The sequence below is a fragment of the Callorhinus ursinus genome, unplaced genomic scaffold (assembly GCF_003265705.2).
Source record: "Callorhinus ursinus isolate GAN/ISIS: 27379988/994484 unplaced genomic scaffold, GSC_fseal_2.0 scaffold4, whole genome shotgun sequence".
In the NCBI taxonomy this organism is placed as follows: domain Eukaryota; kingdom Metazoa; phylum Chordata; class Mammalia; order Carnivora; family Otariidae; genus Callorhinus; species Callorhinus ursinus.
The window spans coordinates 67,330,327-67,336,326 of NW_027397066.1; the positions used below are offsets into that span (position 1 = coordinate 67,330,327).

General features: G+C 39.1%; 1 protein-coding gene across 2 annotated transcripts in view; it reads left to right on the forward strand.

Annotated features, from left to right (window-relative positions):
* Positions 1–6,000, forward strand: part of GPAT3 (glycerol-3-phosphate acyltransferase 3) — a 67,178-nt gene that overhangs the window by 43,150 nt on the left and 18,028 nt on the right. The gene's annotated exons all lie outside the window — the stretch shown is intronic.

Below are 6,000 nucleotides of genomic sequence, written 5' to 3' on the forward strand. Positions count from 1 at the left end.
TCTCTCTTTTTTTTATTATGTAATGTTAATTACCATACATTATATCATTAGTTTTTGATGTAGTGTCCCATGATTCATTGTTTGCGTATAACACCCAGGGCTCCATTCAATACGTGCCCTCTTTAATACCCATCACCAGGCTAACCCATCCTCCCACCCCCCTCCCCTCTAGAACCCTCAGTTTGTTTTTCAGAGTCCATAGTCGCTCATGGTTCGGTTCCCCCTCCGATTTCCCCACCTTCATTCTTCCCCTCCTGCTATCTTCTTCTTCTTTTTTTTTTAACATATAATGTATTATTTGTTTCAGAGGTACAGGTCCGTGATTCAACAGTCTTGCACAATTCACAACACTCACCATAGCACATACCCTCCCCAATGTCTATCACCCAGCCACCCCATGCCTTCCACCCCCCCCACCACTCCAGCAACCCTCAGTTTGTTTCCTGAGATTAAGAATTCCTCTTATCAGTGAGATCATATGATACATGGCTTTCTCTGATTGACTCATTTCGCTCAGCATAATACCCTCCAGTTCCATCCACATCATTGCAAATGGCAAGATTTCATTCTTTTTGATGGCTGCATAATATTCCATTGTGTATATCTTATCTATCTATCTATCTATCCCAAATCTTCTTTATCCATTCATCTGTTGATGGACATCTTGGCTCTTTCCACAGTTTGGCTATTGTGGACATTGCTGCTATAAACATCGGGGTGCATGTACCCCTTCGGATCCCTACATTTGTATCTTTGGGGTAAATACCCAGTAGTGCAATTGCTGGATCATATGGTAGCTCTATTTTCAACTTTTTGAAGAACCTCCACACTGTTTTCCAGAGTGGCTGCACCAGCTTGCATTCCCACCAACAGTGTGGGAGGGTTTCCCTTTCTCCGCATCCCCGCCAACATCTGTTGTTTCCTGACTTGTTAATTTTAGCCATTCTGACTGGTGTGAGGTGATACCGCATTGAGGTTTGTTTCTGTTTTTTTTAAAGATTTTATTTATTTATTTGAGAGAGCGAGAATGAGAGAGAGAAAGAGAGTACATGAGAGGGGGGAGGGTCAGAGGGAGAAGTAGACTCCCCGCTGAGCAGGGAGCCCGACGCAGGACTCGATCCTGGGACTCCAGGATCATGACCTGAGCGGAAGGCAGTCGCTTAACCAACTGAGCCACCCAGGCGCCCTCATTGAGGTTTTGATTTGGATTTCCCTGATGCCACACGATGTTAAGCACTTTTTCATGTGTCTGTTGGCCATTTGGATGTCTTCTTTGGGAAAATGTCTGTTCATGTCTTCTGCCCATTTCTTGATTGGATCATTTGTTCTTTGGGTGTTGAGTTTAAGAAGTTCTTCATAGATTTTGGATACTAGCCCTTTATCTGATATGTCATTTGCAAATATCTTCTCCCATTCTGTCGGTTCTCTTTTGGTTTTGTGGACTGTTTCTTTTGCTGTGCAAAAGCTTTTTATCTTGATGAAGTCCCAATAGTTCATTTTTGCCCTTGCTTCCCTTGCCTTTGGCAATGTTTCTAGAAAGAAGTTGCTGCGGCTGAGGTCAAAGAGGTTGCTGCCTGTGTTCTCCTTTAGGATGTTGATGGACTCCTGTCTCACATTTAGGTCTTTCAAGCATTTTGAGTCTATTTTTGTGTGTGGTGTAAGGAAATGGTCCAGTTTCATTCTTCTGCATGTGGCTGTCCAATTTTCCCAACACCATTTGTTGAAGAGGCTGTCTTTTTTTCCATTGGACATTCTTTCTTGCTTTGTCGAAGATTAGTTGACCATAGAGTTGAGGGTCCATTTCTGGGCTCTCTAGTCTGTTCCATTGATCTATGTGTCTGTTTTTGTGCCAGTATCATACTGTCTTGATGATGACAGCTTTGTAATAGAGCTTGAAGTCCGGAATTGTGATGCCGCCAGCTTTGCTTTTCTTTTTAAACATTCCTCTGGCTATTCGAGGTCTTTTCTGGTTCCATACAAATTTTAGGATTATTTGTTCCATTTCTTTGAAAAAAGTTGGTGGTATTTTGATGGGGATTGCATTGAATATGTAGATCGCTCTAGGTAGCATTGACATCTTCACAATATTTGTTCTTCCAATCCATGAGCATGGAATGTTTTTCCATTTCTTTGTGTCTTCCTCAATTTCTTTCATGAGTATTTCATAGTGTTCTGAGTACAGATTCTTTGCCTCTTTGGTTAGATTTATTCCTAGGTATCTCATGGTTTTGGGTGCAATTGTAAATGGGATTGACTCCCTAATTTCTCTGTCTTCTGTCTTGTTGTTGGTGTACAGGAATGCCACTGATTTCTGTGCCTTGATTTTATATCCTGCCACTTGACTGAATTCCTGTATGAGTTCTAGCAGTTTTGGGGTGGAGTCTTTTGGGTTTTCCACATAAAGTATCATATCATCTGCAAACAGTGAGATTTTGACTTCTTCTTTGCCCATTTGGATGCCTTTTATTTCTTTTTGTTGTCTGATTGCTGTGGCTAGGACTTCTACTACTATGTTGAATAGCAGTGGTGATAGTGGACATCCCTGTTGCATTCCTGACCTTAGGGGGAAAGCTCTCAGTTTTTCCCCATTGAGAATGATATTCACTGTGGGGTTTTCATAGATAGCTTTTATGATATTGAGGTATGTACCCTCTATCCCTACACTCTGAAGAGTTTTAATCAAGAAAGGATGCTGTACTTTGTCAAATACTTTTTCTGCATCTATTGAGAGGATCATATGATTCTTGTTATTTCTTTTATAAATGCATTGTATCACATTGATTTGTGGATGTTGAACCAACTTTGCAGCCTAGGGATAAATCCCACTTGGTCGTGGTGGATAATCCTTTTAATGTACTGTTGGATCCTATTGGCTAGTATTTTGGTGAGAATTTTTGCATCTGTGTTCATCAAGGATATTGGTCTGTAATTCTCCTTTTTGATGGGGTCTTTGTCTGGTTTGGGGATCAAGGTAATGGTGGCCTCATAAAATGAGTTTGGAAGTTTTCCTTCCATTTCTATTTTTTGGAACAGTTTCAGAAGAATAGATATTAATTCTTCTTTAAATGTTTGGTAGAATTCCCCTGGGAAGCCATCTAGCCCTGGGCTTTTGTTTGTTGGGAGATTTTTGATGACTGCTTCATTTTCTTTAGTGGTTATGGGTCTGTTCAGGTTTTCTATTTCTTCCTGGTTCAGTTTTGGTTGTTTATACGTCTCTAGGAATGTATCCATTTCTTCCAGACTATCTAATTTGCTGGCATGTAGTTGCTTATAATATGTTCTTATAATTGTTTGTATTTCTTTGGTGTTGGTTGTGGTCTCTCCTCTTTCTTTCATGATTTTGTTAATTTGGGTCATTTCCCTTTTTGATAACTCTGGCCAGGGGTTTATCAATCTTATTAATTCTTTCAAAGAACCAGCTCCTTCTTTCGTCGATCTGTTCTAATATTCTTTTGGTTTCTATTTCATTGATTTCTGCTCTGATCTTTATTATTTCTCTTCTCCTGCTGGGTTTAGGCTTTATTTGCTGTTCTCTCTCCAGCTCCTTTAGCTGTAGGGTTAGGTTGTGTATTTGAGAAGTTTCTTGTTTCTTGAGAAAGGCTTGTATTGCTATATACTTTCCTCTCAGGACTGCCTTTGCTGCATCACAAAGATTTTGAACAGTTGTGTTTTCATTTTCATTGGTTTCCATGAATTTTTTTAATTCTTCTTTAATTTCCTGGTTGACCCATTCATTCTTTAGTAGGATGCTCTTTAGCCTCCATGTATTTGAGTTCTTTCTGACTTTCCTCTTGTGATTGAGTTCTAGTTTCAAAGCATTGTGGTCTGAAAATATGCAGGGAATGATCCCAACCTTTTGGTACTGGTTGAGACCTGATTTGTGACCTAGGATATGATCTGTTCTGGAGAATGTTCCATGGGCACTAGAGAAGAATGTGTATTCCGTTGCTTTGGGATGGAATGTTCTGAATATATCTGTGAAGTCCATTTGGTCCAGTGTGTCATTTAAAGTCTTTATTTCCTTGTTGATCTTTTGCTTAGATGATCTGTCCATTTCAGTGAGGGGAATGTTAAAGTCCCCCACTATTATTGTATTGTTGTTGATGTGTTTCTTTTCTTTTGTTATTAATTGCCTTATATAGTTGGCTGCTCCCATGTTAGGGGCATAGATATTTACAATTGTTAGATCTTCTTGTTGGATAGACCCTTTAAGTAGGATATAGTGTCCTTCCTCATCTCTTATTACAGTCTTTGGTTTAAAATCTAATTTGTCTGATATAAGGATTGCTACCCCAGCTTTCTTTTGGTGTCCATTAGCATGGTAAATGATTTTCCACCCCTTCACTTTCAATCTGAGGGTGTCTTTGGGTCTAAAATGAGTCTCTTGCAGACAGCATATCAATGGGTCTTGTTTTTTTATCCAATCTGATAGCCTGTGTCTTTTGATTGGGGCATTTAGCCCATTTACATTCAGGGTAACTATTGAAAGATATGAATTTAGTGCCATTGTGTTGCCTGTAAGGTGACTGTTACTGTATATTGTCTGTGTTCCTTTCTGGTCTATGCTGCTTTTAGGCTCTCTCTTTGCTTAGAGGACCCCTTTCGATATTTCTTGTAGGGCTGGTTTCATGTTTGCAAATTCCTTTAGTTTTTGTTTGTCCTGGAAGCTTTTTATCTCTCCTTCTATTTCCAATGACAGCCGAGCTGGATATAGTGTTCTTGGCTGCATATTTTTCTCATTTAGTGCTCTGAATATATCTTGCCAGTCCTTTCTGGCCTGCCAGGTCTCTGTGGATAGGTCTGTTGCCAATCTAATGTTTCTACCATTGTAGGTTACAGATCTCTTGTCCTGAGCTGCTTTCAGAATTTTCTCTTTGTCTCTGAGGCTTGTAAGTTTTACTATTAGATGTTGGGGTGTTGACCTATTTTTATTTATTTTGAGGGGGGGTTCTCTATCTCCTGGATTTTGATGCCTGTTTCCTTCCCCACATTAGGGACGTTCTCTGCTATAATTTGCTCCAATATACCTTCTGCCCCTCTCTCTCTGTCCTCTTCTTCTGGGATCCCAAGTATTCTAATGTTGTTTCGTCTTACGGTATCGCTTATCTCTCGAATTCTGCCCTCGTGATCCAGTAGTTGTTTTTTCTTTTTCTCAGCTTCTTTATTTTCCATCATTTGGGCTTCTATATCGCTAATTCTCTCTTCTGCCTCATTTATCCTTGCAGTTGGAGCCCCCATTTTTGATTGCACCTCATTAATAGCCTTTTTGATTTCAACTTGGTTAGATTTTAGTTCTTTTATTTCTCCAGAATGGGTTTCTCTAATAACCTCCATGCTTTTTTCAAGCCCAGCTAGTATCTTTAAAATCATCATTCTGACCTCTAGTTTCAACATCGTACTAATGTCCATACTGAGTAGGTCCCTGGCAGTTGGTACTGCTTCTTGTTCTTTTTGTTGAGGTGATTTTTTCATCTTGTCATTTTGTCCAGAGGAGAGTAGATGAATGAGAGAACAAAATGCTAACAGGGTAACAACGTCCCCAGAAAATATGCTCTAAACAAATCAGAAAAGACCTGAAACTGGGGGAAAAGAAAGGGAAAGAAAGAAAAAAGAAAAAAAAAAGATAAAAACAAACAGAAACAGAACAACAACAACAACAAAAAACCCAGAGTATGATCAAATATGATCAGGCCGGTGCATAGATCAGTGCCACACACTAGATTTTGGGTGTAGTTTGGTCTGGTCGAAGAAAGTGCCTCCCAAAATTTTAAAGAAAGAAAACTTATATATGTACAAAAATAAGGGTTACTACGATGAAGGGATGGAATATGACTGTAAAGATGAAAATTATAAAAGATTTTATAAAAGGAATTGATAAGAAGTTGTTTGAAAAAGAAGAGGATTTAAAAAAAAAGAGAAAAAAGGGAGAGAATGTGATCAGGCAGGAGACTAGAACAAAGCCATACACTAGTGATTTAAGGTATATTTTGATCTGTTAGA